Here is a 20,330-nt window from a genome sequence, read left to right as displayed (position 1 = left end):
ACAATCTTGTCTTGCTTTTCTTGGCCTGGGCATCAGTGAAAGTATTGAGCCAGTCTATAGAGTGTAATCTGTATGTTTGTTTTCAGGGCTGACCATTTGGTATTGGTGTGCTCCACTGAGGAAGACTGGTTCTCCCGCTGCCAGCATTCCTTAGTTGTCCGTAGTTCTTTGTGAGGATGACTACTTTGGGTCTTTATACTTTTCCACTTTCGCATGTCTATTGTCCTTGTTCAGCTCATGTTTATAAAGGTTGGTGAGACTTTGTGGGTGTAGCTTCTGACAATCCTAGGAGCCACAATCTCCCAGCAAATTCCCTGATCCTCTGGCTTCTACAGTATTTCCACACTCTCTTCCACAGCATTCCTTGAGTCTTAGGTGCAGGAGTTGTGTTGTAAATGTAAGCTTTAGGACTTGAGGATTTATTTATTTATTTATTTATTTATTTTATGTATGTGAGTACTCTGTCACTGTCCTCAGACACACCAGAAGAGGGTGTTGGGTCCCATTACAGATGGTTGTGAGGCACCATGTGGTTGCTAGGAGTTGAATTCAGGACCTCTGGAAGAGCAATCAGTACTCTTAACCTCTGAGCCATCTCTCCAGCCCCCCATTATTAAATTTTAATGGAGTTGGTTTCAGCTTTCCCTGGCTTACTTGACCCTAACTTGCTGCTGATCAAGAAGTGACTCATTATCTACTTTAAATATTCAGCTTACAGCTTTCCTAAGAAGAGAACTCATTCATCAATCATAAGTCTCTCTGTCTCTCTGTGTGTCTCTCATCATTGTGAAATCCTTATAACAACAAGGCTAATTAACATATCAATCACCTTGGATAGTCACCTGAATGCTGCATGCACGTGCACGTATGTGTGTGCATGCATGTCTGTGTGTATGCATACATTCTTGCATTAGTATTAGGAACTATAGTTTCTAAGTTTCTAAATTAACACCCATTATTCTTGCTTCTTTTATTTTTTTAATTTTGTTTGAGATAAGGTCTCTAATAGCCCAGGCTGTTAAACCCATTTTGTAGTGGAAGATGAACTTCAACTTCTAATATCCCAGCCTCTACCTCCCAAGTGTTGGCATTACCTCTCTGCACTAACAAACTTGGTTTATATGCTGTTGGGAATGGAACCCAGGACTTGTAGAATTAAAGGTGAACACTCTACTGACTAAGCTACATGGCTTCTGCTACCATGTCACTCAAATGCTAATAGTTTCATGGTAATTCATGATTTGGATTTTCCCAATTTGTTAACTAATTATTTGTTTCTGGTTTGGTTTTTGTATTATTTTGTCTTACTATTATGAACTCCTTTCTCCACCCCCTGATACATGCTATTATGTACTATATCTAGAGCTTATACATCATTTCACACACCTAAAATGTTGTATTTCAAACTCTCAAGAAGTAGAACTCATGAGCCAAATTTTTGCAGACTTTGGTATAGGTTTCCAAATTCCTTCCTCAAAATGTCTTAGCTACCAACATTTTCATACATACATACATACGTACACAAACATACATACACACAAGAAACCAATGTGGACTTCTGACCGCAATACACACAAGCTCATGGATGCACACACACACATGTATACACACCCACACAAATATGTACATACAAAAACTCAAATTGTGTGGCTCTTCTAATTTTAAAATATGGCCTCACAAAAATAATTTCTTTTAGTCCTAGATAAGAAAGAGTAAAGAAAGAGGAAGATGGGATCATCAAAGAAATGTCATAACTGGGCATCTGTATCCATCAAAGTTGAATGTTGTGATCATCCTACCTCACCCTGGGTCCGTGTATAGAGGCTCAGACGCTCCTGGAACCTGGAGCTCATCAGCTCTACTAGGCCAGATCAACCCAGGGTTCTGCCTGCCTCCCTGACCCCAACACATCCAATCACTGGGCTCACCCATGTGTCTTCAGCTTCTCAATAAAGAAACAAAGAGATAGAACAAAAGGTTAGCTTGGCTCAAGGCTTTAACCTTTCCTTGTGTAATCCATTGGCCCTAATACTTTGAGCTGTGACAAGATTGCCCATTGCAGCAGAAGTGACTACTTGTGAAGATCTACTGATCTCGTGGTCAGAGTATGGAAGGGAGGATACTAGGGTCTGATTATTCCCTTTAGGGGCACACATGCAGGGATCTAAGGGCCTCCTGTAAGTCTCTATGTTTTGAGTGTTCCCCTGTGTCTCAGTAGTGCCACAGACTGGGGCACCATATCTTCAATACATGGCTCTTTGGGAGACAATCATTCAAACCATAGCCCTTCCCAATCATTCGTAAACCAACAGACATTCTCTGATCTCTTCCTTGTAATGTGTTCACATGGCTATGTCGTGAGGCTAGTAAAGATATAAACCAAGGTACCCAAAATGGGAGGAGCCACAGAGGCTCCTCAGTCTTCACAGAGGCTCAGAGTCAGTGCAATCCTGATAAAGACAGCAGGTGTGCAGGGAGAGGGGATGCACTGAGGATGCAAGGTAACCTGAAAGTCATGACTGAACAAGAATGAGGGATAATAGACTGTCCATGGGAAAACAAACATAAAAATATGGATGTGGGACTGAGGTCCTCTGGCCATGAGGATGAAGGAAGGTGAAGAACCAGGTTGATCAGAATGGAGGGAGTGGATCCATCAATGCAGTGAAGCAGTTAGGCTGTGTGGAGGATGGTAGGCAGGGCCATGATGACAAAGCAGAGCCATGATGCAACCAATAGCATTGAAAGGCACCTCCTAAAAATATTTTTTGGAGAGCCCTAGCACTTCATTTTCAACTTTTAAAATAAATAGATCCACCTGCCTTGTTTACTCAGGTTTATAATAAATCAAAAAGAAATTGACTGGCTTATGGTTTTTCAAACATTCCAGACTTCTCTTTATACAGAGAACATTTTTCCCCCCAAAGGTCAAATTTCTCCTACCATAATCACCTTTATATATCTAAGTTCAGTATTATTTTAGTTCCATAAACAAGCTTAAAATAGGAGTTGATAATATCATCAGATTTGAACAGCGGAAGGGCTTCATATCTCTCCATGTCTACAGCCAAATGAATTTTTTTTTTCAAGCAAGGTCAGTGGTTTGGGATGTAAAATTTGGATTAGGTTTTGCATTTTCTGGAATGGGTTTTAGCAGCTTACCAGGTATGGCTCCAACCCTGACCTTCCCTAAACTCAAAACAAGATGAGATACATGATCTTAAAACCGGCTTCAAAAGGTTAATGAAAAGTAGCATACCAAAAAAATTAAAATCTGTTGTTAGATTAAAGTATGTTTATAATGCACATCAAGAATATGTAGAATATATCTCCATGGTTTTCTCTAGAGACCAAATTTCAGGTGGCTTTAATTTCCTTTTGATATATGTCTGTATTTTTTTCAGTGTTTCAACAGGAAGTAAGTATTCCTCATGCAATGTTCTTTTAGCCAAGTTAATATTGAAAAATGTAGGAATCTGGTTACACATGGGAACCTAAGAAATTTTACCTTTAATAGCGAATCACCAAAGGGATTTTATCCTTATGACAGAGATGGGAAAATAGGATTTATTATTAAAAGGCAGATATGATAATTCACCATGGATATGGTAAGATTATTACCCAATGGTTCTTGTATAGAAATGCTTGTGCAGTGTTGGCTGAGGTTTATCTCACTGTTCCTGATCTGTCTGGAATATTGTTTAGGTTCCAGAGGATGGTAAAATGGAAGCCCTTTTGGTCTCTTGTCATTCCACGTCACTGCCAGGTTAATTTATCCTATTGCTTCTGCTGATTCCTTCACTGATATCAGAACAAGCATTTCTAAGTTTCCACCCTTAACTAAGGACCAAAAAGCTCTCCAAGAACCCTGCAGATTTTTGGAGCTAGATTTGGAATAATGAGGCATCCAGCCTCATTGACTGAACAACTATGGGTTGTCAGTATCTCCAGTATGAGCCAGACTCTGTGGTGGGAACTCAGACCGCTGAGGCATTCAGCATCAAAGACTAAACAACTACTGGATTATCAGCCCCCCCCCCCCAGGTGTGAGACAGATGTTTACATTTGAACGTAATCTGCATAAACACAGAGAGAGACAGAGAGAGAGAGAGAGAGAGAGAGAGAGAGAAAGGGGAAGGGAGGGAGGAAGGAGAGAGGGGGAGATTCTGTTCCTCTAGGAACCCTGAATAATTCAAATTGTATTAATCTCTATGTGTATGTATGCTTGGATGTTTATATGTATGTGTGCATGCAGAATGTCAAAGGTATCCCAGCAGCCTCTGGAGGACCCCTGGGATTACAGATGTACTCCACTGCATCCAGATATCTGGGTTCTGAAGATCCTAACTTGGGTGTTCACATCTTTGTGACAAGTACTTTAAGTACACTGAGTCATTTCCCCAGCCCCAAAAGACTGTTTCTTTGGTTGAAGAACCTTTAGTACCTATCACCTAAAACTTCTGCTTTTTATTTTTGAAAACAATAAAGTAAAGACCTGGGTTGTCTAAGCATCCTTTCTAGCCTGAAAAACAATATTATGATTATGACTGATAGTTTTCTGACAGTCAAGGGATTTGGTGAGGACTAACTTGTCTCCTTTTTATCTTGATGCCCAGAGAAGGTTCTGGTCTGTACTTACAGGGAGAAGAAGGAAGGAGAAGAAAAAGAGGAGGGGGTGAAAAAGGAAGAAGAGGAGAGGAAGGGAGGAAGGAAAAAAGAAACTTTATCTAAGAGACTTAACTTCATTAAGGAAACCAGCAGGATTTGTTTCATAATCAAGGGGCTCTTTTGACCCTGGAGAAAACTCAATTATTGAAGTTGCCAAGGAAAATCAAGTGAACTCCTGGATTTTTGTTTTGTGGACTCTTTGTTTTGTTTTGTTTTTGAAATAAGGTCTTACTCTGTAGTAATGATGGCCAAAACTCACTATGTAAAGCAAGCTGCCTTGAAAGATTCACCTGCTTCTGCCTCCTAAGTGCTAAGATTAACAGTCTGTACAATCCCACCCAATAAGACCCAAGTCCAAACTGTAAAGGAGGAATATTGGATGTTTTTATTTTTATCTTATTTGTATTGTATATTCCTATGTGAATTCATTCTAGTCTCAGGGAAGCTCTCTATACTCAGATGTCTACCCATGAATTGTATTCTTGGAGATTCTGTAAACCAAGAAAAGAAGATGACAGGAAGCCAGCATCCATATGCATTCTGTCCTTATGGCATTTCTCAATTATTAGATACACCACTTCCAATCTAATTCTTCCCGTGCTTCATGACTTTATGCAAAGGCTGTAAGCAGGCATCTGCTCCACCTCAAAGGCGGAGTCTTCCAAGATTTTGACACATGCTGTCTTCCCTGGGAATAAGACTGAGTGTTTCTTTCCAAGGTTGCTGCAGGAAGAGAGAATGCCAACAAAGGAATCTAAGAAGCCTGAGAAATGAGAAGATAAGAAAAAAGGTAAGTTCAAAATGAGTTAAAATCAGAAGTTACTCAGAGTTCCACTGGTGAGGCTACAAAACGTATCACAATTTCCCAGCAGTCCAGACTTGGCCCACTCACCTGATTTGAGACCTTACCAGGTATCTTGGCCCCGCTCCGTGTGTCAGGTTTATGATGCTATGGAGTAGACACTGCTAAACTCCAACTGGTTTAGTGTGGAACAATGAATTCTCACTTTGGATTTTTCCATTATATTTAGCCAAATGTAATCCTCATTGGTGCAAGTGTTATGTATTTTTAGTATCAAGAAGATATGTGTGTGTGTATATATATATATATATGCATATATATATATATACACACACACATATATATTTAAAACATACACACACACACACACATATATATTTAAAAGCTTTTGAGAATTGATTAATGTGGTAATAGTTTTTCCTCTGAAAAATGCTATTTGAAACTTACCTTTACAAAACAAACTTTCACCTAAACCTACAACCAAGTTAACAATGTGCTGTAACATCACTCAGAACAATGCACTTACTCTATGTACAAACTGTGCACTCAGTCTCTTTAGAACTAACACAAATTTAAGGAAAACAATGTAATACTTTTATCAGACTTTGGATATATGGTGTGTTCTATCTTTCCTTTGTGATCCACTCATGCCCCTGACTCAGAACATGTATGTGTGCATAAGAAGTACACACATAGGCCTGAGATCTTTTGCTAAAAACAGTGAGGTGTTGAAAAGAATACATCCTCCCCTCAAAAATATTGAGATCAATCCATGGATAGAGACTGATAACATATGATGGTGGCTTTGTGTGATGTTCAGAGTCAATAGGGGCTAAAACCTATTTCCTCACTTGTGAGATTCCTGTAAATGGTCCTCGCTCCTGTTTGATACCACATTTGTTGTTCTTATCAATAAAGGGGTTGGAGTTAGCAGTCTTCGTTTAAGAGAACAGAATTCTTCTGGAAACAACGGGTTCTACTTGGATAAACTACACTGAGGGTCAGTTTCTTTTATTTTTTATCGGGTAAAATAAACATTGAAAGAATTGAAGTGATCATTTTAAAAAAGATAAGAAAAGAATAATGAAAAGAAGAAAGGTGAAAACTAAAGCAAGAGGAGTAGACGTGAGGTGGCTGCAGGCAACATGGAAGGTGGATGAAGAGAAAGAAAAGAAAGATAGATAAGAGGAAGATGAGAGAGAAAGGGGACAGGAAGAAAGGAAGATGGAAGGGACAAAACCTAACTCCAAATGAATAAAAAACTTCAATATAGCTTTTACCGAGACCCACACATGGGCGGTGTTTGCACCAAGCCCCCGGTCATCATCGAGAAGTACTACATGCACCTGGGTAATGACTTCCACACCAACAAGAGCGTGTGTGAGGAGATCGCCATTATCCCCAACAAGAAACTAAGGAACAGATAGCCGGCTATGTCACACATCTGATGAATCGGATTCAGTGGGGTCCCGTGAGACGTATCTCCATCAAGTTGCAGGAATAAGAGACAGATAGAGAGGAGAGATAATAATTATGTTCCTGAGGTTTCAGCCCTAGATCAGGAGATCGTTAGGTTAGATCCTGACACCAAGGAAATGCTGAAGCTTCTGGACTTTGGCAGTCTCTCTAACCTTCAGGTCACTCAGCTACGGTTGGGATAAATTCCAAAACACCATGTGCAGCTGTTTAATCTGTTATGCCTTATTTTGAATAAACCTGAAAACAAAACAAAAACAACAACAACCAAAAACTTCAATATACAACCAGATACTCCAAACCAGATAGAAGAGAAAGCAGAGAATCGCCTGAACTCACTGGTACAGGAGAAGTCTTTCTGAACAGAACACCATTAGCACAGGCACTAAGAGCAGCAATAAATGGAACTTCATGAAACTGGAAAGCCTCTTCATCCATAAAGGACATGATCATTTAGATAAAGCAGCAGCAACAGAACGGGAAAAGACCTTTACCCACTCCACATCCGATAGAGGCCTAATACCCAAAATACATTAAGAATTCAGAAAACTAGACATCAAGAAAACAAATAACCCAATTGAAAAAGGGGGTACAGATTTAAACAGAGAATACTTAAAAAGGGAACGCAAGTGTCCGAGAAACACTTAAACAAATGTTCAACATCCTTAGTCATCAGGGGAATGCAAACCAAAATCTACTTTGAGATTTCATCTTATGTATCAGAATGGCTAAGATCAATAAAACAAGTGACAGGTCATGCTGGCAAGGATGTGGAGTAAAGGGAACGCTCATCCAATGCTGGTGTGAGTGAAAACTTGTCGCCTTAGAATTTTACTGCTGTGAACAGACACCATGACCATGGCAACTCTCATAAAGAAAACATTTAATTGGTTCTGGCTAACAGGTTCAAAGATACAGTCCATTATCAACAAGGCAGTAACATGACAGCATCCAGGCAGGCATGGTGCAGGAGGAGCTGAGAGTTCTACATCTTCATCTGAAGGCTGTTAGGAGAATACTGGCTTCCAGGTAGCTAGGACAAGAGTCTTAAAGCCCATGCCCACAGTGACACACTTTCTCCAACAAGGTCAAACTTCCAAATAGTGCCACTCCCTGTGCTAAGCATATTCAAACTACTATACTTTTTTGTTTTTTAACGTTTTAGGTTTTTTATAAAGATTTATTTATTTTATGTGTAGCTGTACAGATAGTTGTGAGCCTTCATCTGGTTGTTGGAAATTGACTTTTAGGACCTCTGCTTGCTCCAGTCAACCCCACTCGCTCCAACTCAAAGATTTATTTATTATATTATACATAAGTACACTGTAGCTGTCTTCAGATGCACCAGAAGAGGACATCAGATCTATTGTGGGTGGTTGTGAGCCGCCATGTGGTTGCTGGGATTTGAACTCAGGTCCTTTGGAAGAGCAGTCGGTGCTTTTACGCACTGAGCCATCTCATCAGCTCCAAACCACAATACTTGTAAATAGAAATCAGTGTGGCTCCTCAGGAAGATAAGAATCTACCTCCCTTAAGATCCAGCTATACCACTCAGGCATATACCCAAGTGTCTCTTATCACAGAGATACTTCCTTAACCATGTTCATTGTTGCTCAATTCATAATAATCAGAAATTGGAAACAACCTGGATGTCAACAGAATAATGGATTTAAAACAAACAAACAAAATGAGGTACATTTATACAAGTTCAGCCATTAAGAAGGAAAAAGAAAGAAAGAAATTTGGGGGTTGATAGATGGAACTAGAAAAAAACATACTGAGTGGAGTAACCTAGACTCAGGAAGACAAATATAGTATGTATTTGCTTATATGTGGATATTAGCTCTTAAGTCAATGATAACCACATAATAATTCCTAGAACCACAGAGGTTAGATATAGCATAAGTGACTAAGGGTGGACAGATAAATCTCTCAGCCACAAACCCATTGATCTTCAATGGTGTCTTAGGGTTTTATTGCTCTGAATAGACACCATAACCAAGGCAACTCTTATAAAGGAAAACATTTCATTAGGGCTGCCTTATAGTTCAGAGGTTTAGTCCATTATCAGCATGGCAGGAAATATGGTGGCATGCAGGCAGATATGGTGCTGAAGAGGAGCTGAGAGTTCTACATGTGGATCTACAGGCAGCAGGAAGAGAGTGGGACACTGGGCTTGGCTTGAGCATCCAAAACTTCAAAGCCTACCACTTGTGACACACTTCCTCTAACAAGGTCACACCTCCAATAATGCCACTCTCTGTGAGTCTATGGGAGCCATTTTCAATCAAACCATTACAATATGCTAGTACACTGGTGTCTCAAAGCTTGTGGAAGTAGCCAACCAATCAATGACTGGTTTGAGTTAAGACCCACTCTCATATTCAATAGTGAGTGGCTGACTAAGAACCTGAAACTAGATATTCCAAGGACTCAGGGAAAAACTAAATACTTTTGTTGTAAAAACAAAAATAACAGTAAAGTGACCCCTAATGGCATCCTACCATACACAGTGCCTAACTTAACCATCAACAGAGAAGCTGCAGCAGATAGGAATAAATCCAGAGACCCACAGCTAGACATTAACAAGAGAATGAGGGACCTTGAAACATTCAGCCCTATACAGGATGTCTCCACCAAATCCCCTTCCTCCTGGGCTCAGGGAAACCCCTTGGAAAAGGAGGTAGGAAGAGGGTAAGAGACAGGTACGATGGAGGGCATCAAGAAATGAGGCCCTGTAAATCAACATGACTGATGTATACACACATGAACTCACAGGGACAGAGACAGCATGCACAGAGCCTTAGCAAGTGTCTGCACCAGAGGGGATCCTAGAGCTGAGAGGAGAAGTAGACACATGCCCCAACCCTAACCCAGAGCTATCTCCAATTGGTAACCACTTGAAAATAAAAATTTATTTTCCTAAAATAAATTTTTAGGAAATTTTAGGAGTATCACTGGAGGGTAGGCTGTATGCCCAACAGTGAATTATATGGCATATTTGGAGGATCTTTATATCACAATATTATGTCAAGGCTTTTTTAAAATTTAATTTATTTCTATATTTTTTCTTCTCTATTTTTACAGTAGAAGTTCTTTGCATATGTATTATGACTTCCAAACTAATGTTTCTATGGGATTTAAGAGTATGGAATTGAGTGGGTCTTTGTGTCTTATGCCTTCTCCCAGGCTCTTTTTCTTTCTGTTTGCTTTGTCCTATTTCAATGTGCAAGCTTTGTTTTAGCATTATATATTATATATAATATTCTCTTAAAAGTCTGTTTGTTTTCTAAAATACAGAGAGTGGGGTGTATCTGGATGGGATTGGGAAGTGTGGAGAAACTGGGGGACTCATAATCAGGATATGTTGTGTGAGGGGGGAAATCTATTTTCAATAAAAGGGAAAAGAGAAGAAAGCTAAAAGATGAAGGGGAAATGACCAAGAGAAAGTGGGTGGGTGGGAGGAGGAACGAGGTGGCAGCATGGTCTATGTACTAGTCCCAAGTGGTTCCTCTCAAGCTTGTTTTGCGATTCTGAACTCCTTCGGAACAGTGCTATATTTAAACTGCAATGATTGATTGCTGCCAAGGATATTAGTTAACTTTTCTGTTGCTGATAAAACAACAAGGCAATTTATAGAAAAGAGAGTTTATTTTGGCTTTTGGCTCAAGAGCAAAAGTTCATCGTGGCAAGGAGACACAGCAGGGAGGGGCAGGCATGGAGGGAGGAGCGCAGGGAGGGGCAGGCATGGAGGGAGGAGCTCAGGAAGCTGAGAGCCCACATCCTCAAACACCAGCACGAAGCAGAGAGAATGAACTAGAAGAAGGGTAAAATCTCAAAGCCTCACCCTGTAGGCAGACTCCAGGAGGACTGAAACAGAGCCACCAACTGGGAACCAAGTGCTCAAATGTCTGAACCTATGACGACATTTCTCATTTAAACTACGGCACTAAGAATCTATTCTGGAACCTGGGAAAGGAGATATTGTAAATAAAGAAAAACATCGAATTAAAAAAAGAGAGAGAAGAAAGGACATAAAGAAAAAAAAGAATCTATTCATTAATGTTAACATAAGCATCAGTTCCAAAAGCCAAAGCCAGGACAGGGTTGAAGACAAGGACTTGGAATTCTCGACTGACCTATCATGGAAGAGAGTTATCTTAACAAATCAGGGAGCAAAATGGAGGAGTCAGTCCAGGTGTAGCGAAGCTATGTAGGAGCAAGGTGCCAATTGCGGAGAACCTGAGGCTAAATGCGTTGCAAACACAAAAGTCCCAAGTCTAAAGCCTTCTGCATGGCTTGTTTTTCTTATTGCTGTGGCAAGACACATGACAAGGGCAACTCCAGGAAGCTGAGGGATGGAAGGCTGGAGCAGGAGGCTCATGGCACACCCACGCTTGGGAAGCAGAGGAAGGTTTCTGGTGATCTGTTTGCTTTATCCTTGTAGTTCAGTCCGGGATCTCACCCTATGGAATGGTGTAGTTTGTTTGTGGGGTAAGGCTCTACTTCAGCCTCGTGGGTAACACCCTCAAAGGCATGCTCAGAGGTAGCGTGTCAGAGTGGTTCTAAATTCAAAGTTGACCATATGGTTAGCCATGCTGGCTTTTGTGCTACTCTCGCTGGGATGGCAGGCAAATGTTGTGACTGTTGGGTACCTATGTGGTGAAGCCTGGGGCATGGGAAACTGTTCGCACAAAGGACACTGAACTTGGCTGGACCAATGTGCTTGTTTTCCAATGAAGATTAAACATACTGACTAATAAGTAAACAGTATGGTGGTTGGTGTCAAAGGAAAAGTTTTTGTACTGTACAGTCAGGAAGAAAGACTTATCAGTCCCTAGAGTAGGTTAGGATTTGAACACAATCCCCCACTGCTCATTGTGACACTTAGGTGGCTTTTCTTTGAGGACATGCCTGTCTTACTCCTGCATGGGTCCCTCTTCAAGAACTGCTCTTCACTCCATTTGAAATTGCAGAACCTGACAAGACCTCTTCCATTTCTCTCTTCCATTTGTATTGCTCCCCTCAGCAGACTGCTGTCCCATCCATCCGCACACCTGGGGAGTTTTCTCTGCTAGCTTTCCTATGGAGCATCAGACAAAACTCCACCCATCTTCAGTGTTTAAGTACTAAATTGTTTTATGCATCCCTTCCTTCCTTTTTCCTACAGCAGAAGCCACAAGAGAAAAAGACAAGAAAATCTATTATGGAATTCCAAACATGAAACCTCCTTGTTTGTTCAGACCCAAGGGCAGGAATTCCAGGGTTCTTTCCTTCCATTGCATCTTGGTTTTGGTTTTAAAAGCTAGTGCTTGTGTTATTAATTGGTGGATACCTGGCAACAACCAAACATTCTGGATTAAATATAAAACTGATTTCTGTGGGAGCTCGGAGTCACAAAACTAGCTTGATACAAAACTCTTGAAATAAATAGGACAGGAAATCTTGAGCTATTTATCAAAATATTTCAAAACATTTCATCTATTGATAGATGAGGTATAAAAAAATCATGTTAGAAAAAAATCATGTTAGATAAATTTCTCATCCAGTATAAATTACTTAGGTATCACTTAATTTGGTAGTACTTTATTTTTTTATTTATTTTATTTTTATGAGTACACTATAGCTGTACAGATGGCCGTGAGCCATCATGTTGCTGCTGGGAATTGAACTCAGGACACCCTGCTCACTCCAGTCCTCCTGGCCCCAGCCCAGCTTGCTCCAGCCCGGCTCGCTCCGGCATAATTCACGGTAGCTGTCTTCAGGCACACCAGAAGAGAGCGTCAGATCTCATTATGGGTGGTTGTGAGCCACCATGTGGTTGCTGGGATCCGAACTAAGGACCTTCGGAAGATCAGTCAGTGCTCTTACCCACTGAGCCATCTCACCAGCCCTTAGTAGGACTTTAGTTTTATTCAAGACAATAGAAATAATTTAAGTGATGTTAGCTTTTTTTCTTAAAATTTATAATCTTTGTGTGTATGAATGTATGTATGTATATGACCATGTGTATTCAGTGACAAAAAAAGCCAGAAGAGGGCACTGGATACCCTGGAGCTGGAGGTATAGGTGGTTGTGAGCCACAATAGGGGTGGGAGTTGGTGTCTGCATTGAGATTCCCTGGAAGAGATGCCAGTGCTCTTAACTGCTGAACCATCTCTCCAGGCCTGATATTGGCATTTATTTAAATCGGACCCAAAGGACAACACTTTAAATTATGTTCATAACACTAATACAATCATACATAAGGCGCCATCTGCTGCTGCTGAAAAGACCCAACTTTAGTTGCTCAACAATGTAAAAGTCTATAGTGTGTTTCTGTAGTGTAGTGGTCATCATGGCTGCCCAACAATGTATAAGTCTATTGTTTGCTATGCCTGTTGCAACATAGGCCATGCTCCAAGGAACCCCGCTCAAGTGTGGTCATTCAGGATCAAATCCTCTTCTATTTAGGGCTACTCCATCCCTAGCCACAGCACAGTCTAACACCTCGTCCTTGAATCCTGCTGGTAGATAGAGGAAGGAAGCTGAGTTGGGGCCCACAAAGTCTTCTGCAGGTCAGTGCTTGAGAGCCATGAACATTTTCAATTTGTTCACACCCCATTGGTCAGTCACTGCTCATGCTGAACTACAAAGGAATCTGGGAAATCTACTCAAGCCACTTTTCAAAGAGGTCAAGCACATTCAATTGGTAGGAGCATTTGGGGAGATCCCAAGCCATGGGAAAGGCACCTTGCTCTGCAGAGGAAAAACAGGTATTAGAACAAAGTGGCTCCATATGAGAGGCACAGAGCAAAGCATCTGCAGCTTGAAATGTTGCCTCTCTGGGTTAAAAGATGCAATAGAGATATACACATACACAATCACTTACACATACACTTATACATACACTTACATATACATATATATATACATGTATATATATGCATATATCTGACTGCAGATGCCCCACTGATTACAGCATCTCCTATAGATTCAGGAAGTTATGGTTATGTCACTGACTACTGAAAGGGATCCAACTGTTCAGTCACTTTTTGTTCTGCATAGCAGCTGTTCCTTAAACATTCCCTGTGCAAACAGATGTCTGCATTATGTTGCTGTCTACCTTGAGAAAGGATGAAGCTTACTCATTTATCTTTATGATGTGTGCTAATATTTCCAAAAAGTCTCAGGGTAGGGAAAGAGAGTACACACGTATCTGGAAGTAACAGATGGTTATTGTGAAGGCAGGTAGAGGACTGAACTAGTCTAGTGAAGGAATAATTGACAAGAATGAATTTTCTAGGAGGATTTCTGGAAGTAAAAAGGCCATTCACTTCCTCTGCAACTATTCCTGATGGTCAGGCACTAGCCAGGTTGATTACTGCCAGCTGGCAGGTAAGTTGGTAGCTATTGTGATGCAACTGTGTCCAAACCCTAGGGCATGGGCTGTACTTACTATTCCTTATGCAGAAGATCTGAAGATTATTCCCATGGGGGGAAAATGGAATGTGAACAGAATTTAGTAGCTGCTTTCAGAGTGAAATCATTGCAAAAGCTTGACAACACAAGCTGGATGGAAAGAGTGATTTTCATGACCACATCTCTTCTCTCTGGTGTGCTGCTCTTTCCAGTAATGAAAGGGAGAGGAAGAAAACACTTGAAGGAAAACAGACTTTTAAAACTTGCATCAGGAAGAGATAGCTCAGCAGTTAAGAGCACTGACTGCTTTTCCAGAGGTCCTGAGTTCAATTCCCAGCAACCACGTGGTGGCTCACAACCATCTGTTATGGGATCCAATTCTGGAATGCAGGTGTACATACAGTAGAGTACTCAGGCATAAAAATAAATAAATCTTAAAAAAATAAAATAGATCAAAAACCATTATTTTAGAAAAAAAATCAACAGAAAAAAGAAAGAAATGATTGCTGATAAGTACTGGACTTTGAAAACATCCTACTAAGTGAAAGAAACTAGACACAAAGGACTGTATAGGAATATCCAGGACATACAGCTGTACAGAGAGAATGGATTAGTGATTTCCTCTATCTGGGCAGGGGAGTGTGTATGTGTGTGTGTTTTGTGTGTGTGTGTATTGGGGAAAACACACACAGTGCTTTGGGGAATCACCAGCTCATGGAACACACAAGGTTGTGAATATGAGGTTTTCATGGTGTTTGTGATTGCTTACTTAGCATTTAGGAATGTGGGGATGTGAGAGCTCTGACCAGGTGTCTGAATGTCCATGTGGCTCACTCTTTGCAGGTTTAGTGCTGACAGTAACCATAGATGAAGAAAAAGAGGTAAAGCTCATTGGTGTTTACATTGGATCCTGATTCTCCATCTGCTGTCTGATCTTAGCCATTTGACTTTGCCTTGCCTCACTATCATCTTCTGAAAAACACAGAGAATGTAAGTGCTTCAGCTTTCATAGGAACATCATGCTGGCTGGATATAGTCTGATGCTTTCCCAAGGAGACATGTGCTCTCTCTCTCTCTCTCTCTCTCTCTCTCTCTCTCTCTCTCTCTCTCTCTCTCTCTCTCTCTCTCTCTCTCTCTCTCTCCCTCCCCTTCTCTCTTTCTTTCTCCCTTTCTCCCTCCCTCCCTCCTTCCTTCCCTCCCTTCTTCCTTCCCTCCTTCTCTCTCTCCCTCTGTTTATGTCTGGCACTGACTATATTGCCCCATTCTAAGTGATGAACCAACACTTGATGTATAATTGTGAGGAAGTGAGCTTGAACCCCAGAACCTACATAGAAATTTTAAAATGCAAGATAAGGCATGGAGGCTTGTGATGCAATCCCAGTGCTGATGATGCAGTAATAGGTGTTTCCCTGGGCCTTGCTAACCAGCCAGCTTGGCCTTGGAGAGCCCCAGGTCTGTCTCCAAAACCAAGGTTTATGCACATGCATGCTTGAGCGCATGCGTGTGCACACAAACACACACACACAAAACACACACACACACACACACACACAAAACACACACACACACACACACACACATACACACTCCCCTGCCCAGATAGAGGAAATCACTAATCCATTCTCTCTGTACAGCTGTATGTCCTGGATATTCCTATACAGTCCTTTGTGTCTAGTTTCTTTCACTTAGTAGGATGTTTTCAAAGTCCAGTACTTATCAGCAATCATTTCTTTCTTTTTTTCTGTTGACTTTTTCTGACCAGTTTCAAATTCATAGCACAATTGAAGTGACATGAAAATTGTATATGCTTTTCTTTATTGCCAAGTAATATTTAATGTGTGATCATACTAGCACTCGGTGATACAATGTGGTCAGCTCACTCTTGGGCAGAACTGTGTGGCCACACAGAATCTGAATCTGTGCTTTCCCAGAATGCAACAATTTCCCATCACAAAGAACGTGTACATCCCACTTTTGAATGACTTGCTAAAAAGTGAAGGGAGATAGACCCCACTAGATCACTTTTTTTTCCATAATAGTCATGTGAAGGTGAATAAATGGGAAATATTTCATTAATCATGATGGACATAATTCATGCAATGCATGGACCAAATCAGTAAAAAACACACGGGAAGAACAAGTTGAGAGGGAAAAAAATTAAGCAGTTTGGTTTTGTCCAAGAAAATCTGATGTTGAGTGGGTTTGAAGCAGAGAGAGATGGGGAGATGACTTGTTCCTGGTTGTCAGATAGGAAGATGTCTTCGATTTTACAGTGTGGTAACAGAGCTAAGCAGTATTTCATTTTTACTTAAGGCAAGAAATTCTAGTCTAATTCCAGCAAGACTTCCTTATGAAACAGAAGTGCAGTTTCCTTTAGAAGACAGAGGGGTCTGTACCGTACGTCAACTTGACACAGGCTGAAGTTATCACAGAGAAGGGAGCTTCAGTTGGGGAAGTGCTTCCATGAGATCCAGCTGTGGGGCATTTTCTCAATTAGTGATCAAGGGGGTAGGGCCCCTCGTGGGTGGTGCCATCCCTGGGCTGGAGGTCTTGGGTTCTATAAGAGAGCAGGCTGAGCAAGCCAGGAGAAGCAAGCCAGTAAGAAACATCTCTCCATGGCCTCTGCGTCAGCTCCTGCTTCCTGACCTGCTTGAGTTCCAGTCCTGACTTCCTCTGGTGATCAAGAGCAATGTGGAAGCTGAATAAACCCTTTCCTCCCCAACTTGCTTCTTGGCCATGATATTTGTGCAGGAATAGAAACCCTGACTAAGACAGAAGCTATCTACTCCATTGGAACACCTTTTGTCTTACACTGATTGTGAGTGTTGCTTTATGTACCTGCTCCAGCCACAGCAGATAGGAATGTCTTCAAGTCCCATGACAAGCTCAAATCAGGGAGGCTGAGGGGCTTGCAGACTTCCTCACATACAGAATATGATGGAATTAGAGTTGAGTGCAAATGACCAGAGTATGTTCCTATTCCAATATTATGCGTTCTGTTTGGTTTAGGACCCTGAAACAAGAGACTGAGGTGCATCTTTTACATATCAAAGCAAACCTGGCCTCCAGGTTCTCCCAGCATCCCTCAGTCCCTATCTGGAATACTTTGTTTCCAACTTTGAACTCTCTGGCCTAGGGGCTGTGAAGCTGCTTCAATCACAAATGTTAATCACACTCCCCTAAAACTGTACTAGAGGGCCTCCATGTAGATTCTGGGAACCTGCCCCTAGTCGGTTCTTTTAGGTAAATAAAGAAGCCTGCAGCCAATGGATGGGCAGGGCAGACGGAGGCGGGCCTTGAGAATTTCTTGGCTTGGGAGTGAGTGAGAGAAGGAAGGAGGGGATCTGCCTTGGTGGGAGAGTGTGGAGGAGACAGAGAGGCCAGCCTGACAAGGTACAGGACAGAGCGGCATGACATCTGTGGGAGAGTGTGGCCCACAGAGTGGCCAAGGTTGGGCAGCACTCTGTGTCCAGAAGAGCCAAGGTAGAATATAGAGTTTATCAAATGATAACTTGGGATTATTGGAGGGAGGTGGACTAACCACATTGAAATTAGGCAGTGGCCCGACTATTGCACTGTTTAAGGTATATTAAAATATAAAAAAAGGCTGTGTGTGTTTCATTGGGGAACCCAGAATACTGGGACGGGTAGCGTTGGGCAGTGTTTGGATTTATCATTTAAAAAGTATTACTGCAGGGCTCAGTTGCCCTTTCCCCAGAGGCTCTTCCCTATATAATCCAGACATTTTAGGCTCTCTCTTCTTTCCTGTGTGCGCGCACCCTTTTCCTCTTCCCTCCCTATGCTTTCTTTCCCTATGGTGACTCCCCTGGCACCTGGTACTTGAGGCAATTGACTTGCTTGCTCTAGAGCAGCTCCCCAGTAAACCTGCCTTTAATATAATATAATCTGGCTTGAATTAGTTCATTTCACCAACAGATGGGGAATATCCTATCATGCTCTACTCTCTGAGTATAAACACAGGCATGGTCCTGTTACATGTTCGATGAATGTTTTGTTAAATGTCTATGATATGAATTAGTAACCTGTGTGACTCAGGAATTAATATGAGTAGAAATTATTTTCTATATAGTAAACCAACTAAATACTTAGAAAATGAAGAAACATACTAAGCATACAATTTTGGCTGCAACTGTTACAACTTAAAAAAAAATTCCTGCATAGCGTATCCATGATAACATTTTGGTACAAATGCGCTGATACCATTGTTGAGAACACATGACCTCTATAGGCATCTCAGCGTACCCTGCCCAACACATTGTAGATGACATCATTTCCTATCAAAGGGTTGATCTAAGTGAGACCAGGTTAGATAAGAGAAGATTAAAACCATCAGGAAAGACTGGGAATCAGAGCTTGTCAACTCCCAAACTGCCCGGGGAGGTTCTGCACCATGTCCCAGTGCAGGCTGGGGCCTTTCCCCTTCTCAATGGTGCCTGCGAACAACCAGAAGAACAATCTGCTTTGCTGTGTTGCTCCCACCCCAGCCCCCGCCATGTCAGAGGAGAAAGGAAAGAGGCCCATTTATATCCACATGGCATTGAACCTGTCATGGAGATCCTATCAGCCCAGACTAGCCCCATGGCCCACCATAACTGCAGGATTCTGCAAGGGTTGGAAGGTCTTGCTCTTCTGCTGCATGGTAATCCCACCAGAAACCACACAGACACTTTTTGTTTGGTTGCTGATTTCGAGACAGGGTTTCTCTGTGTAGCCCTGGCTGTCCCAGAGCTCACCCTGTAGACCAGGCTGGCTTTGAACACTCAGAAATCCAACTGCGTCTGTCTCCAAATGGGGGATTAAAAGCATGTGCCACAGCTGGGCAGTGACCACATAGATATTCCTAAAGCCAAATAGAAAGTCTGTACTGCTAGCCAGTGGCTGCACAAGGAATTTTTCCAAATCTAGAAGCCTCAAGCTTTACTGGGTTTTGTTGTTGACTGGTTTGCTTTGTTTTATGTACACACACACACACACACACACACACACACACACACACACACACACAAACCTAACACATCCTGGTTGACACTGCTAACCTTGGTTAGCAAAAACAATTTCCAAGAAGCAAAACTACAGAAGCCAAGAAGCAAGGTTACATAAGTAATTTAGAGACCTTCCTGGATCCTGGATACGGACTAGGTCTTCCATGGCTTAGGTCTTTGTATCTGTTTCGGCAGGTGTTGGTCCCAGTATGCTGGATTCTAAGGTCAAAATGGTGCCTCTAACATGGTGTCACCTGTGCTAAGCTCTGGAGGACTGTTATAGCACCACAGACATTTCTATTTATTTTGAAAGAAGAAAATACTGATCAAACAGCCTACTGGGTACAGTTCATGCCTATCCCACTTGAACTTGGTGTGAATAATGGTCTGCATCCCGGGGTTGCATGAGGCTCAGTTCCTCGTGAGAACAGTAGGTTCTAGATGCACTGTAAGTTAGCTTGCAGCTCACCATTAAGCTCAACTTAAAGTGTGTACAGAGGCAGCTTCAGCCCAACCCATAACAACTTCTTTTGGTCATCTTCTAAAATATGGAAACTAAAAGCAGATGTTGAACCCCATGTCACCCATTGTAAACAGCAAATAGCAGAGCAGGGAAGGGTGAGGGGTTATAACATGGAAGAAGGAAAAATGAAAAATAGGCAAACCCATCACAAACAGATAAAGTTAGAAACCTCCCTTGCTTGTAGAGGTATTATTAGTACCATTGAGCCAGGAATCTGAGATGGTAATTATGAGGCCTAAAGAACAAATAAAACCATTTGCTTTGGGGTCCAAACATGTCTTGTGAAATACTCACTGGACTTGATCTTTGTATCCCAGTGACAGAGTTAACATGAAAACCTGGAGGTCTGTAAATTGCACCATAGAAAGTGGGCAAGACTATACACCCTCAAAGCTCACATTCAGTAATACATTTCCTCCAGGAAGGCTACATGACTTTAGGTTCAATAGTCACCATG

Source organism: Mastomys coucha, unplaced genomic scaffold (assembly GCF_008632895.1).
Source record: "Mastomys coucha isolate ucsf_1 unplaced genomic scaffold, UCSF_Mcou_1 pScaffold3, whole genome shotgun sequence".
In the NCBI taxonomy this organism is placed as follows: domain Eukaryota; kingdom Metazoa; phylum Chordata; class Mammalia; order Rodentia; family Muridae; genus Mastomys; species Mastomys coucha.
This window is presented reverse-complemented; position numbering follows the sequence as displayed.